Genomic DNA, 16,101 nt, shown 5'->3' on the forward strand with positions numbered 1-16,101 from the left:
TTACATTTGCAAAGAAATATAGTACAACGTAATTGTTATGATATAAATAAGTCCAGAAATGGTGAAAGAAGGGCAAGTCTGTCCCAGGAAGTTATGAAAGGTTCCAGGGAAGAAATAAGTACTCAACTGAGACCTAAAGGATCTTGAGAGAACCTAGTAGAATCAAAGAAGTGCAACGAGTTCAGTATAGCTAGTGTGGAGTAAATGGGCAAGAATGGTAGATGAGATAACAGTCTGGGGCCAGATCATGAAGAGGATGGGGGCCCCTGAAAAAATCTTGGTGAGGAATATAACGATTATATTTTCATGTTAGAAAAAACTATTAATAGGCTGGAGGTTGGACTGGAGTGGGAAATAACTAGATGCTATTGCAATAGTCAAGGGAGATGAGTTAGGAGAGATGATTACTTGATGGCTTAAGACAGTGAGAATGGAGATTAAAGAGAGGTAGATTTGAGAGATCTTTAAGGAGATGAGTCAATAGAATTTGATATTAGGATAGAGAAAATGAAGGAAATGTAATATAGGGGTACCCATGGATTCTTGACTTGGGCAACTGGGTGCTATTATCTGAAATAGGGAATGAAAGCAGGTTAGGTTCCAGATGGGTGGGAAGAGATAACGGCACTAAGAACAGGGAATGGTAAAGATGCCCACGTCAATCTGGGACATAGTTAAGTACCTATATGAAATCCAAACGAAGATGCTGTTGCTTAAAAGTGTCTAACCTGAAGATATACATTTGGGAGTCCACGGTGCCCAGGATACTTAGTAGGTAAGTCCATCATGGGGAAGAGATTGCTCAAGGAGACAAGAGGACTAACAACAAAAGAAAATGGATAGTTTGGAAACACAGAGGGCACACATAAGAAGAAAAATATTTAAAGTGCATCAAAGAGGTAGTTGCAGAACCAGGAGAAAGTGGCACTAAGGAAACCAAGGGTAGAATTAATGGTGTTATTTTTTTAAATGTATTTTTTCCCTCATTCTCCAAACGTTTTAAATTTCCTGAAGGCAAGAACCATGTTTGAAATTTCATTGTATTTCCTTGAGTGCTCAATTCAGTGAAGGGAACATTAAACGTTCAATAAATTCTCATTGATTCAGTCCCAGGTACTCTTCGCTTATACCGACCTAAAACGTTTCTTCGTTCTGTTTCTTCAAATAAATGTTTAGAGTTAACTACGAGTTTAGTTAGATCAGTTTTTATAATCTCTATGTTGTACCTGCAACAGCTTTGAAATGAGTTCCAAAACCTTACTACTTATTAAGAGGAATCTGTAGACAGTGGGTTTTTCATTTACTACTGTTCCTAAGAAACAAGTTATTCCAAAACAAAGTTTAGCCCATTTCCCAAGCATTAGCTTGCAACTTAAAACCTGTTGAAAGCACAGTAAGGAGGCAGCCACATTTTTCTCACCACAATTAACCATTAAACGGGTCAACGTGTTTATTAAGGCTTTCAATTTATTAATAGTCACGAAACAACCAGCTGGGGGATATACACTCATACCAATGGAAGTCATTTAACTGCAAACAGATGCTAAAGAGAACTGCGTATTCGCAAGGGTTTCCAGGCCAGGCAGTACAGGTTGTTTTCTCTGAGGTAACAACTCCTAACTTAAAGCCCAGCCCTTGGTGGATTCGCGTCCCTGAGCTTAGAAAATACTGAATAAACAGACGACCAAGAGTATCGGAATAACCACCTCCACCTGAGGAGCTATCCCTTCCTCCCCTCTACACCACAAAGACCAACCTGCAGCCACCTTTCTCCAACAGCTAAGCCACAGCTCCCGCCTTAGTAAAAATGGTCAAGCTCCTGCTCTCGCGGGATCTTGCGCCTCCGAGTAAGTCAACTGGATCGCGCGCCCCAACGAACCCCCGCGGGAACACAATTCGGCAGGTCCGGAAAGCCGGGAAATCGCGTGCGGGGGCGGAGCCAGCTCGTGGAGCATGAAGGCGGGGCCAGCACCGAGGAGGCGGGGCAGGGGTGAGGCGGGGATTGGGGCGGGGGCGAGGCGGGGATTTGGGCGGGGCTCCCAGGACCTGTTGATTGCAGGTGTCGCTGCCCTGACTGGCAGTGTTGAGGCGTGTGCGCATGCTCCGTGCGCAGGATCGCGCTTTGGGCGGCGGAGACCAGCCGCCTCTGCTCTAGTTCTCGGTGAGACCCGGTTACGGTGCCAGCTGTTGGTGTGTCAGCCTGTTGTCAGCTTGAGGCGGAGCTGGGCCAGCGGGAGGTAGAAGGCCCGTATTTCTCTACCTGAGCCGCACGCTCCCCTCACTAAAAGGGCAGAACTCAAGGTAAGTCTCCAAAACTAGTCCCTGTATGGAGGTCCAACGACCTGCTACCCCCATGGGCCTGACTCGGAGACCCTCATTCCAGTCCCAGGCCTCGTCTCTCCCCTCGCAGCCCCGCGACCTCCTCCCCCACCCCACCCTCCTCGGGGCAGACTCAGGGCTCTTTGCCCGGGTTCTAGCGCCCGAGGTCACGCAGCTTCCGCGCCTCCTTCCCGCCGCGTCCGGGATCTGGCGGAGATGCCTTTGGCCAGGCTGGAGGCGCGCGCGAAGGGAGGAGGTGCTGTACTTACTGGGTCGTGGTTGTTAGTTGCTGCTGTGTTTGAGGGCTGGCCAGGGGCAGAACCTGGGATCCTGCTGGGTCGCTTACTGCATTGGGATTATGAATATTACGCTTACCTGGCGCCTGCCCCTCACTTTTCAAGCCACTGCCTCTCCCGAGCTTTTGAAAGGGGTCCAGGTAGTTATGTTGCCCTCTTTGGAGAAGAGATGACTCGTGAGAATCTTTGGGCTGGTGGTTTCTGGGTGGTAGTAGTAATTTAGAAAGTTAATGTTTAGCTTCTAAATGGCGACTTACGGGACGTTTACTAAACTACTTTTAAACATCGTTGGAGAACAGGAAGTACTTGCACAGGTGTAATACGGAGGGTTTCTAAAGCCTGCAATCTGAGCGTGCTCTGAGGTTTTGTTATCCTGCTACAAGGTTTTCTTTATCAATGCGAAGCCTGATTAATGCTTGCAAAATGTAGTGCAAGGCTTTATTTGTTAGATAGCAGAGTTTGCCAAATGTTTTCTCATCTGGAAAAAAATATGTATTTTTTTGCAAGGAGTATTCAAGGCTATTTCTGAGGGATGTTTAAATTTAGCAGGGTCTTTGTGATTAGGGTCTGATTCACTTTTAGTTCTGTTCTTTAAAGAAAAGCGTTGCTAATTCTCAATATTTAAAAGGAGGAGGAGAAATTGCTAACAAAATTCTGATTGAAATGAACTTTTGCCTAAGTTAATACTTCTTGTTAGTTTAATTTTCTATGTCTTTTCAGTTCCATGATGATGGTCTGGGCATAAATCCTTAATCTTGTAAAGAGAAACTAAAACAAACGAAACTTATATTTTGCAAAATCAGAATATATGATTTATCCACCATTGTCATAATTCCAAATAGACAAACTCACTGTAGGTAGGAGTTAATTATGTTCTGAAAAAACAAGTTTTTTGTTTTTATTTTACATTTCAGACGTTTTTAAAATGAGCTCTTTGGACAATTTGTTTAGGTTCATGATTACTGGTGATAAATCATGATGGTGATTTATTCAACTCAACTCACTGGTAGTTAGTGTATTTTTTTACTACAGTGTGAAAAATAAGCAAACAAGAACAGATCTTTCCTTTTCCCTATTAACTAAAAAAAACTTTTTATAAATGTATGTAGATTTCATATAGTTCATGGAACTTGACACCAATAGTCATTCATTAATATTATTTTCTTTAGAAGATACGAAAAAGTAGTTTTTACAAAGAAAGCAATTTTAATGGTGGAAGGGCACCATTTTTCACCTAGTTTTCTTTTTCTTACAAAAAAGAAAAAATCACAAAACTTATGGTTTTAGTATGTACTGTGGGTCGAGATCTTTTCTATTATTTAGTGTCAAATGTTTATTTTAAACTGTGTAGTATCAAATACAATTTTGGGATCATGGTTTAGGAGTTTGTTTTAGCAAGACAAAGAGTTTAAAGATGAAAATTCTCTTTTAAGGTAGTGTACACATTGAAAAGTCAAAATCACAGTTATTTTCCCTGCTGGAACTGTTTGGAACTCACCTATCATGCTAGAAAGGACATTTTTTACCCTACAATTTTCCAAAAATATGTTTGAAATCTATAAAGTGGTAGAGTGAGCTATCCTACAAGGATGTTTAGTTACTAAAATACTGAGCAGATCTTGGTATTTGACAGCTTTAACTATAAGGTTTTTCTTAATTATAGGCCCTAAGGCACCCTACAGTAAGGTAACAGATATTTCATCTGGAAGTATTTTGAACACAGGGTGTGCTAGATGTGTTTGGGCTCAAAAGATTGTCAGTATAGCCTACTGTTGCTCATGAGCTCTTGGATTAAAGGAGGAAGTGTGCTAATTTATGTCATATTTGGAGAGATAGCTACAAATTAGTGATGATACATATGTAGCATTAGTGTATGATTAATTTTGTACAGATGTAACGATTTTAGAAAATTTTGCATTACAGTATATGCACACAATAGGAACAAGACATGTTCTACCACAGATAAAATCTTCAGGGGTTATTTAAATTTTAAATAACTAATATCCTAATCTTGGCTAGTTATTTTCTTTAAATAATAGGAATATACATATATAGAATATTTAGGCAAAAGTATTTGTTCTTTGCTTTTCCAAGTTAATCCATATCCTCTATCAGCAGTTCTTTTATAAACTAAGGGTACATGATTAGACCTGTGGTCTGTGGTTAGGACTGAATTTTAATGTAATTGTTTTTCTTTGGAATCATATACATTCTTTTTTTTTTCCTTCCTTTTTAATTTTAGTCCCATGAATTTTATTTTGTGCTTTACAGACATTATTCTAAGGCATCCATAGGCTTCATTAGGCCATCAAAGGTGTCCATGACATACCCCAAAGTACCACAAACCATTGCATATGGTTGAAGAAATTTTGTTTTAGATGAGTCACTTCAGAAAAGTTGCTTCGTATATTTGTCATTCATCAGAAAATAAAATGTTATACAACATAAATCGTATTTCAATATCTTAGCTGTTTTAATGAATAAAGTCAGTTATCTGAGCTGTTGTGGTATTTTTGAATTAACTTGGAAATAATTACATTAGTCTTCTATTTTTACAAATATTGACCTGCAAAAAGCACTTTGAAGAAATACTTTTCCTGTGGAATTTGGAAGGTTTTTTTTTTTTACTTACTTTTTGTGCTTTTCCAAGCTAGCAAATTTATTCAGTAAATATTTGTTGACCTATTGTTGTATGCTAGGCACTAGAGATTGGAAAATTAGTAAGACAATGTTGACGTAGTCAGAAATAAGAGTTCTACCTTTCCTAAGCCTTGTCTGTGGCTATTCCCAATCCTCCCCCAAATGCACTGAGTTTCCAAAGATCAAATAGTCTTTTTCTTACACCCTTGCTTTTGCAAGGTGCTGCTTCCCTTCTCTTCCAGCTTCCCAGTCATCTATACCACACCTGTGAATTATCTTCATTTTTGGTTACCACTGTATTTTTTACATCTCGTTGTTAAAGATTTATATTGTGTCGCTATAGAGGAAGAGGGAAAAACTAAGGGAATGAACACGATATGTGTATTGGCATCTTAAGTGTAAGGAGAATACTGGATGGACAGCGCAAGGGTTGGTAATGCAGGTGCGGGGAGCATTCTTACAAACCAGAGACATGATGTGAGCAATGTCAAGGGACATTTTGGGTGCTCTAGTTATTGTTTATGGCTGGATGGATTGTCGTGTTATTTATGAATTAAAATCGTCATTAAGGAAGTTTTGAATTATTTTTCTGAAAAGTTGTACATAGGTTGAATTTTTCTAAATTAAATCTTCTCTGTTGCTTACATTGTTATTTGAGTTGCTTTCCCTTTATTTCTGATGCATTGCCTTCTAATATTGTAACTCATTTTTCTTTCTGTAGCCCAAACAGCTTGTAAATGAATGTTAAAAATAATACTATGGTGAATCCACTTGTAAAGTGAAGCATTCCCAAACATTTTTTTGTAAATCAGAATTTTTCATATTTTAAGTTTTCTTAAAGTAAGATAGTTCTATAAATGAAAGTGCTTTTTTTCTACTAAGAATGACTTATTAATAGATTTTAAAATTTAGAAATTAATACTTTATTATACAGTTTATCTGATGCCACTAATCTGGATTAAGGCTTTAGTCAAGATTGATATGTCAGTTTAAGGAAATGGAGAAATAATAAAATGGGGTATAAAATATCATAATACAGCTTTTACTTTTTCTTCAAATGTGTATTTATATTGTTAAAAAATCATTTTATATCAAAGATTGTGTTTTTGCTGTCATTATAATTAGCTTGCCTTTACTGAGTGCGTGCTATGTTTTGGGCATTTATTAGGTATTTTATACATGGTTGATGATTCTTATAATAATTCTATGAACCTTTTTATATAGCTTATGATTACAGATGATGGAACTCATCTGCTGTTAATGATTGAGTAGTTGAGTAATGTGCTTTGTTGGCAGAAGCTTTTCAGAGGTAGAATAATTGGGAATCATGGGGTCAGTATCAAAACATGGATTCCATCCTTGTCAAGAACCCATCAGGGCATTCTTTGTTTACCAGGTACTTTGTGCTTTGGCTTCTTCTAAACTTCTCAGCCTGCATAATAAGCTCCTGCCCCTCTAATGATGGCCCTCCCTGTTTTTAGGTGAGCAGGCTGTTTGAACCCTGGAAGATTTTTCCTCCTATAAGGTACTGCTGTATAGGCCTGAGATAATCTTACCTCCTTGTCAGTATAGTACTGACACTAACCTAGCTGTGAGGTGATGGGAAATTGTCCTGTACCCTTAGTGCCTAGGTCATCTTTGTTGATTTCAGAGGGTTTGTTGATTGAGGTTTCACTTTATTTCCTGAGCTTCATTCAATAAGTATTTAATAACTACCTACCATGTACTATGCATTGTTCTAGATGCTTGGAATTCACTTTATATTCTAAGAGGATTGGGAGGAGAAACAATAATAAACAATAATAAAAATAATGAGTCAATCGCATACTATATTAGTTGGCGAAGAATGCCAAGGAGAAAAGAAGAAATAGAGCAGGGAAAGGGGAATTGGGAACGTGGAGTGGGTTTCAATTTTAAATAAGTATAGGCCTCATATAGAAGGTGATTTTTGAGCACAGCAATCATGCAGTGAGCCAAGGAGAAGCCCTGTGGGTATCAAGGGGAAGTGTATTCCAGGCAGAGGAATAGATAGTGTAAAGGCTTTAGAGCAGGAGTTTTCATGGTGGCCCATGAAGCTGAAAAGGAGAATGTAAAGGGAAAGTAGTTAGAGATGAAGTTAGAGGTGAGAAGATGGACAGGTGTTACATAATAAGAAATATATATTTGGTATCTGGCTGTTTCCTGGCATACAACTCCTAAAACTCTTGGAATCTACAAAGTGATAAATGTTTTCTGTGTGCAAATGAGATGACTAGTGGCTGGAGGTTAGCCTCAGGGTGGGAACTTATTGTCAGGAAACCAACCATGTGATTAGAGGATTGGAACTTTCAGCACCCCCCCCCACCCCCCGCCCCCCACCCAACCCCTTCAGGGAGGGGAGAGGTGGAGATTGAGCTACTCACTAATGTCCAGATATTTAATCAAGCATGCCTATGTATTGAAGCCTCCATAAAAAGTCCTAACTGAAGGGGTTCAGAGAGCTTTTGGGTTGGGGAACTTGTGGAGGTGCTGGGAGGGTGGCGTTTGTTGAGAGCGCATGGAAGCTCCCCTTCCCACATACTTTGCCCTATGCAGGTCTTCCATCTGGCTGTTCCTGAGTTGTATCCTTTTATAATAAACTTGAAATCTACTCAAGTAAGCTATTTTCCAGAGCTGTGCTAGCAAGTGAATTGAATCCATGGAAGAGGTCGGTGGGAACCCCTAACTTATTGGTTATTGATCAGAAGTACAGATGACAACTTGGGACTTGTGGTTGGTGTCTGAAGTGGGGGGGTCAGTCTGGTGGGACTGAGCCCTTGACTTGTGGAATCTGACCCTAACTCCGGTAATGTCAAATTGAGTTAAATTGTAATTTCTGCTGAGAATTAGAGAATTGCTTGTTGTGTAAAAACCCACACATCTGGGCTCAGAAGTGGTGTGAGAGTATAGAATAAAGCGTTTTTTACTTTTAGCAGGTAGTATGGGCTTTGCAGGCCATTATAGAGACTTTTTGGTTTTTAATCTGAATTAATAAGGACCCGTTACAAGGTTTTGAACAGAAGGATGACTTTATGACTTAATTTTAGAAGGATTTCTTGGTCTAATCTTGGGGATAGACTGTAAGGGGTAAGGGTAGAAGCTAGGAGATAGTTAGGAGTCTATTCTGGCAATCCTGGGAAGAGCTGATGATGGCTAAGACCAGAATAGTAGAAGTGGAGGTGGTGAGAATTGGTCAGATTCTGACTGAGATATGCAAGAAAGAGGAGTCAAAGATGATACCAAGATATTTCTTCTGAGCAACTGGAATGATGAAGTTACAATCAGCTAAGATGGGGAAGAAGATATAGGTAAAGCAAGAGTTCAGTTTGGGGCTTTGTCAAGGCAAAGGAATGTTAGGTTATGCCTGCTTTGGCATGCTTTTCTTCTGAAGATGATGTCTTAAAGCAGATTGCCATAAGCCATTTCCTTTAATGTTCATACTCTGTGTCCTGAATACACAAGCACTCTTGTTTTTCTCTAATTAGTTACCAGTGAAAACTTGTGATTAGTAAAAGCCAGAAGAAATAAAGCACAGTTCTTTATTGTACACAAAGAAACTGAGCAAAAAAAGTACAAAACATTGAAAATTATTTAAAATTTGCTGTTTTTGGTGGTGGTGATATAGATTGTCCTTATTACTTTAGTTTTATTTTCTGTGTTTGTTTTATAAATTTTCTAGTATAGTCTTCTCCAGTTCCTCTATTAGTAGAGTGACAGTGGTTTTCTCTATCAAAGGACATCTACTCTTCAATTATCTTTCTTACTGTAATCCTTCAACTTTATAAAAATGAGATAGCTCTATAACGAATGAGATTTTTTTATTGCTTTAACTTGCTACATGTTTATATATAGGTATATGTATCTGTGTACCTATAGATAGCTTGCAATCTAGTTATCTAAAATAAAGCCTTAAATACTTTTATTAGTAAGATGAACAGTTGTAATATATCAGTGAAAAGTCTTAAGTGTGTCCTTGAGTAGCTGTATTGCTTATTTGTGAAAAGATATTAAAATGAAATTTCACTTTACAGTTTGATGGCTGGGCCACGGTACTATTAAGAATAATTTCAATTGCTTTATTAACAGTGATTCTGTACTACTATACTACTACTATTCTATCCTACTATACCTAGACTGTAGGTATTTCTAATTTCCTTTATGCAGTATTTATACGTATTTTAGATATCTATATAAAAAACAAATACTATTTTATAATCAAAACCCAGTATACTCAAAAGAACAAATAAAGGAGTCTCATGGCTTTATCAGCTATTGTGTTAGTTTCCTAGGGTTGCTGTCACAAATTACCACAAATCAGATGGCTTAAAACAATAGAAATTTATTCTCTCACAGTTCTGGAGGCTGGAAGTGCAAAATCAAGGTGTTGGCAGGATTGGTTCCTTTTCAGGGCTCTGCATAGAATCCTTCCTTGTTGCTTTCTAGCTTCCATTGGTGGCTATCAATTCTTGGTTTTCCTTGACTTGTAGCTGTATCATTCTAACCTCTGCCTGTCATCCTCACATGGTGTTCTCTGTGTGTGTGGGGACACACAATTTAACCATAAAATGAGTTCAATTTAAGCTATTATTACCATTTACCTAGCCTGTTCTAGTAGCCTAATCAAATCACTGTTTGTTAGAATTTGAATAAATTCTATGTAGCCTAGTCCTCTCTGATTTAAAAATAGGGAAAGAAATTTACCCCAACTAAAGACTTTAGTGTGCTGTAGATTTACTAATTATTTAAGGTACTGGGCTTAAAATTTGGGGGAAGAAAATGGAGTTAGTATCTAGGGTAAAGAAGGAAAGAAGCCCTGGAATCTTTCTTTTTGGGGTTAACTTATTTCTGGTAAAGCACTGATTCGTAAGAAAGCAGCAGTGATTTTCTTTCTTGCCTTTTTTTTTTTTTTTTTTCCTTTCAAACTCCTGGCACATTTTCAAGTTCAAATTCAAAATTTTAAATCACAAGTTTGAAATACTTGCGTAAGATAAAATTGTCAATCCTTTTCAAACTTTTCCAATTAATTGAAGAGGAGGGAATACTTCCAAATTCATTTACAAGGCCAGCTTTACACTGATTCCAAAGGTAAGTAAGGACACTATAAGAGAAGAAAACAATAGGCCAATATTGCTGATGAATATAGATGCAAAAATTCTCAATAAAATATTAGCAAACCAAATTCAATAGCACATTAAAAGGATCCATCACCATGATCAAATGGGATTGATCCCTGGGATGCAAGGGTGGCTCAACATTTGCACAATCAATAAGTGTGATATACCACATTAATAGAAGGAAAGTTAAAAATCATATGATTTTTATCTCATATGAGATACTCATGAGTATCTCAATAGATGCAGAAACAGCATTTAGCAAAGTTCAACTTACTTTCAATATAAAAGTTCTCAACAAAGTGGGCATAGAGGGAACATACTTCAACATAATAAAGGCCATATTTTTAAGCCCACAGCTAACATCAGACTCAACTCCAAAGCTTTTCCTTTAAGATCAGGAAGATGAGGGTGCCCACTCTCACCACTCCTATTCCACATAATACTGGAAGTTATAGACAGGGCAGTTAGGCAAGAAAAAGAAATAAGAGGCATCTACATCAGAGAGAAAGAAGTAAAGTTTCTCTGTTTACAGATGACACGATATTGTATATAGGAAATTCTAAAAACCACCAAAAAACTTCTAGAACTAAAAAATAAATTCAGTAAAGTTGCAGGATACAAAATCAACATACAGAAATTTGTTACATTTCTATGCACTAACAATGAATTGTCTGAAAAAGAAAGAACTAAAACAGTCCCATTTATAATAGCATTAAAAACAGTAAAATACTTAAGAATAAATTTAACCAAGGAAGTAAAAGATCTGTACACTAAAAACTATAAGATGTTGATAAAAGAAATTGAAGCCAAACAAAGAAATGGAGATACCCCATGTTCATGGATTGGCAGAATTAATATTGTTAAAATGTATATACTACCAAAAGCCATCTATAAATACAGTGCATTTCCTATAAAATTCCCGTGATATTTTTCACAGAAAGAGAAAAACCACTTCTAAAATTTGTAGGGAACCACAAAAGACCCAAAGCTATCCTAAGAAAGAAAAACAAAACCAGAGGCATCACACTTCGTGATTTCAAACTGTACTAAAAAACTATAGTAATCAAAACAGTATGATACTGGGGGAGTTGCCAAGGGTTTCAGAGTAAGAAGACCCTGAGCTCACCTCTTCCCATGAATACACCAAAACTACAGATATTTACAGAGAAACTATTGGTGAGTAAAACCAGAAGGCTAGCAGAAAATACCTTCTACAACTAAAGATATACACGAGACAGGTAAGAGGGCGGAGATGCAGTATAGTAAAGACCCATAACCCCAGGTTAGACACCCACAAATGGGAGGATAACTACAACTGCAGAGGTTCTCCCCAAAGAGTGAGTGGTCCATACCCCACATCGAGCTCTGCAGCCTGGGGGTCCTGCACTGGGAAGATGAGACCCCAGAACATTTGACTTGGAAGGCCAGTGGTGCTTACTTTCTAGAGAGCCAGAGGGCTGTGGGAAATAGAGCCTTCATTCCTAAAGGGTACATACAAAATCTTACATACTCTAGGACCCAGGGTAAGCAGTAATTTAAAAAGGACCCTGGGTCAGTCTGAGTTGCTGATCTTGGAGGTGTTCCTGGAGAGACAGAAGGCAGCTGGGACTTGTCCTGGCCATAGACAGTGGTGGCACCATTTTTGGGAGCTCATTCTACCACATGGACATTGGTTCTGGCAAGCATCATTGTGGACTCTTTTCTCTAGCTTATTAGTGCTGGGACCCGGCCAGGCCCACTGGCCTGTCAGCACAAATACTAGGATGCCTCAGGCCAAGAAACTAGCTGGCCTGAGGCTCAGCCCTACTCAACAGCAGGACTGCTGCTCTAAGATCTTATGAGCCCACAGCCACTGTAGGACCCAGCTCCACACACCGGTGTGCTGGTGCTAGCCCTGGGACCCCACAGCCAGGGACCTTAGAACTCCACCCAAGAGGGCCAGCACTAACCCTGGGATTCCCTGGGCCTCAGTCCCACTCACCAGCAGGCCAAAACACCAGCTCCAGGAACCTGTAGCCAGGCCCCAGGACCTGGCTCCGCTCACCAGTGGGGCAGCACTAGCTCCAGTATCCTCCCTTACCTACTAGTCACTGGGCGGGAACCAGGCCTGGGAACCCCTGGGCCCTGGCCCCACCCATCTGTGGGCAGACACCAGCCCCAGGACCAACACAGCCCCTCAGCCAGCCACCTTGGGATCTGGCCCCACCCACTGGTAGGCTAACATTAGCTTTGGGATACATCAGACCCCACAGCCAGCTGTGTCAGGAACAGGCTCTGCTCACCAGCATGCCCACACCAGTTCCAAGATCTCCTGGGGCCCTGCAGCCAGAGACCTGGGAACCTAGCTCTGTCCTCCAGTGAGCTTGCACTAGCCTGGGATCTCCTAGGCCTGGCCCCACCCCACCAGCAGCTCGCCACTAGATTGGAGACACGTTGGACCCCTCAGCCAGCTGCCCCAGGATCCAGCTCCACTCACCAGTGGGCTAGCAACAGCTTTGGGACACCATGGACCCTGCAGACAGCTGTGTCAGGAATTAGCCCCATCCACCAGCAGGCTGACTCTAGAATGAAGACCCCCACTCCTGCAGCCACCCACTCCAAAACCTGGTTCCACCCACCAGTGGGGCAGCAGTAGCTCCAGGACCGCCTCCACCCCGGGCCCCACAGCCAACAGCCTTGTGAACTGGCCCCACCCACCAGCAGCTGGCAGTCTCCACACAAAACAGTGCCTGACAGTCAACCAGAATGGCAGCCAGCCATGCCTACTAGACTGCCCACAGTAGTCAGCCCACCACAACAGCGCACTCTCTTCTGGTCGTTAGAGCTATTTCAAGAGCACACGGAACATTCTCCAGGATAGATCACATGCTAGGCCATAAAAAGATGGCTAGGCCATCTTTTCTGACCACAACTCTGTGAGACTAGATATCAACTACAAGAAAAAAACTACAAAAAAACCACAAACATGTGGAGGCTAAACAACCAATGGATCACTAAAGAAATCAAAGAGGAAATTTAAAAATACCTAGACACAAATGGAAATGAAAACACAACAATCCAAAACCTGTGGGACACAGGAAAAACAGTTCTCAGAAGGGTTTATTGTGATACAAGCTTACCTCAGGAAAGAAGAAAAATCTCAAACAACCTAACCCTACACCTAAAGGAACTAAAGAAAGAAGAACAAACAAAACCCAAAGTTAGTAGAAGGAAACAAGTCATAAAGGTCAGAGCAGAAATAAGTGAAATAGAGACAAAAAAAAAGCACTAGAAAAGATTAATAAAATTAAGAGCTGGTACTTTGAAAGGATAAACAAAACTAATAAACCAATAGCCTGAATCATCAAGAAAAAAGAGGAGAGGACCCAAATCAATAAAATCAGAAATGAAAAAGGAGAAGTTACGATCGAAACCACAGAAATAAAAAGGATCCTAAGAGATTACTATGAACAATTATACACCAATAAAATGGGCAGCCTAAAAGAAATGGACAAATTTCTACAAATGTACACCCTCCCAAGACTGAACCAGGAAAAAATAGAAAATATTAGCAGACCAATTACTTGTAAAGAAATTGGATCAGTAATTAAACAACTCCCACAAAATGAAAGTCCAGGACCAAATGGCCTCACAGGTGAATTCTACCAAACACATAAAGAAGTGTTAACACCTATTCTTTTCAAACTATTCAAAATATTGAAAAGAGGGGAACACTTCCAAACTCATTTTACGAGGCCAGGATCACCCTGATAACAAAACCAGACAAAGATATCACAAAAAAAAGATTACTGACCAATATCACTGATGAACATAGACACAAAAATCCTTAACAAAACATAAGCAAACTGATTTCAACAATACATTAAAAAGGTCATATGTCATTGTCAATTGGGATTTATCCCAGGGATGCAAGGATGGTTCAATATCTGCAAATCAGTGTGATTTCCCCATTGGCAAATTGAACAATAAAAATCATGTTTGTCTCAGTAGATGCAGATAAAGCTTTTGACAAAATTCAATATCCATTCATTATAAAATTTCTCAACAATTTGGGTATAGAGGAACCTACCTCAACATAATAAATGCTATGTATGACAAGTCCACAGCAAACATTTCACATAACAGTGAAAAGCTGAAAGCATTTCCTCTAAGATCAGGAACAAGATAAGGATGCCTACTTCCACCACTTTGATTCAACATAGTATTGGAAGTCCTAGCCACAGCAATCAGATGAGAAAAAAAATAAAAGGAATGCAAATTGGAAAGGAAGAAGTAAAACTGTCACTGTTTGCAAATGAAATGATACTATACATAGAAAATCCTCAAGATGCCACCAAAAACTACTAGAGTGCATCAAAGAATTCATTAAAGTTTCAGGATATAAAATGAATATGGAGAAATTTGTTGCATTTCTATACACTAACAATGAACTATCAGAAAGAGAAATTAAGAAAACAGTCCCATTTACAGTTGCATCCAAAAGAATAAAATACCTAGGAATAGATCTAACTATGGAGGTAAAAGGCCTGTGCTTGGAAAATTATAAGTCACTGATGAAATAAATTGAAGACAATACAAACGGAAAGATACACTGTGTTCATGGATTGGAATAATTAATATTATTAAAATGATCCTACTACCCAAGGCAGTCTATATATTCAGTGCAATCCTTATCAAAATGCCAATGGTATTTTTCACAGAACTAGAACAAATAGTTCTAAAATTTGTATAGAAGCACAAAGACCTTGAATAGCTGAAACATTCTTGAGAAAGAAGAACAAAACTCAACCTATCATGTTCCCTTACCTCAAACTATACTGCACAGCTACAGTCATCAAAACAGTATGATACTGGCGGAAAAACAGACACATAGATCAATGGAACAAAATAGCGCATAAGTGAACCCACACTCATATGGGCAATTGATCTACCACAAAGGAAGCAAGAATATACAGAGGAAAAGGCAACATCTTCAATAAATGGTCCTGGGAAAACTAGACAGCTACATGCAAAAGAATCAAACTGGATTAATCTGTCACACCATGCACGAGTATAAATTCAAAGTGGATTAAAGATTTAAATATAAGACCTGAAACCATAAATTCTGGAGGAATACATAGGGAATACTCTCTTTGACATCAGTCTTAATAATATTTTGGGGGATATGTCTCCACAGGTAAGGCAAACAAAAGTAAAAATAAACAAATGGGATTACATCAAACTAAAAAGCTTTTGCACAGTGAAGGAAACTTCAACAAAAGGAAAAGGCTACCTCCTGAATGGGAAAAGATATTTGCAAATGATATATCTGATAAAGGGTTAATATCCAAAGTATACAAAGAACTCATACAACACAATTTCTGAAAAACAACATGATTAAAAAATGAGCAGAGGATCTGGATAGACATTTTTTCAGAGAAGACAGGCAGATGGCCAACAGGCACATGAAAAGATGCTTAACATCACTAATCATCAGAGAAATGCAAATCAGAAGCACAATGAGATATCACCTCACACCTGTCAGAATAGCTGTCATTAAAAAAGACAACAGGGCTTCCCTGGTGGCGCAGTGGTTGCGCGTCCGCCTGCCGATGCAGGGGAACCGGGTTCGCGCCTCGGTCTGGGAGGATCCCACATGCCGCGGAGCGGCTGGGCCCGTGAGCCATGGCCGCTGAGCCTGCGCGTCCGGAGCCTGTGCTCCGCAACGGGAGAGG

The 16,101-nt window shown here is 39.5% G+C and overlaps 1 protein-coding gene and 1 long non-coding RNA gene across 5 annotated transcripts in view; one reads left to right on the plus strand and one right to left on the minus strand.

Moving 5' to 3' along the window:
- Positions 1-1,919, minus strand: part of LOC102983146 (uncharacterized) — a 189,095-nt gene extending 187,176 nt beyond the window's left edge. The window contains exon 1 of one of the 2 annotated variants that reach the window (XR_008617879.1): positions 1,757-1,919. This is a non-coding gene — a long non-coding RNA (uncharacterized lncRNA). The remainder of the gene's footprint in view (positions 1-1,756) is intronic. The other variant, XR_008617878.1, reaches the window with a different exon arrangement.
- A 103-nt stretch (positions 1,920-2,022) lies between these two features.
- Positions 2,023-16,101, plus strand: part of USP53 (ubiquitin specific peptidase 53) — a 72,224-nt gene continuing 58,145 nt past the window's right edge. The window contains exon 1 of one of the 3 annotated variants that reach the window (XM_024119375.3): positions 2,023-2,301. The gene's annotated coding sequence lies outside the window, so the exon portion shown is untranslated. Of the gene's footprint in view, positions 2,302-2,734; positions 2,756-16,101 lie in introns of those variants that run through there. The other 2 variants (XM_024119372.3, XM_055086202.1) reach the window with 2 other exon arrangements.

Source organism: Physeter macrocephalus, chromosome 7 (assembly GCF_002837175.3).
Source record: "Physeter macrocephalus isolate SW-GA chromosome 7, ASM283717v5, whole genome shotgun sequence".
Classification (NCBI taxonomy): Eukaryota; Metazoa; Chordata; class Mammalia; order Artiodactyla; family Physeteridae; genus Physeter; species Physeter macrocephalus.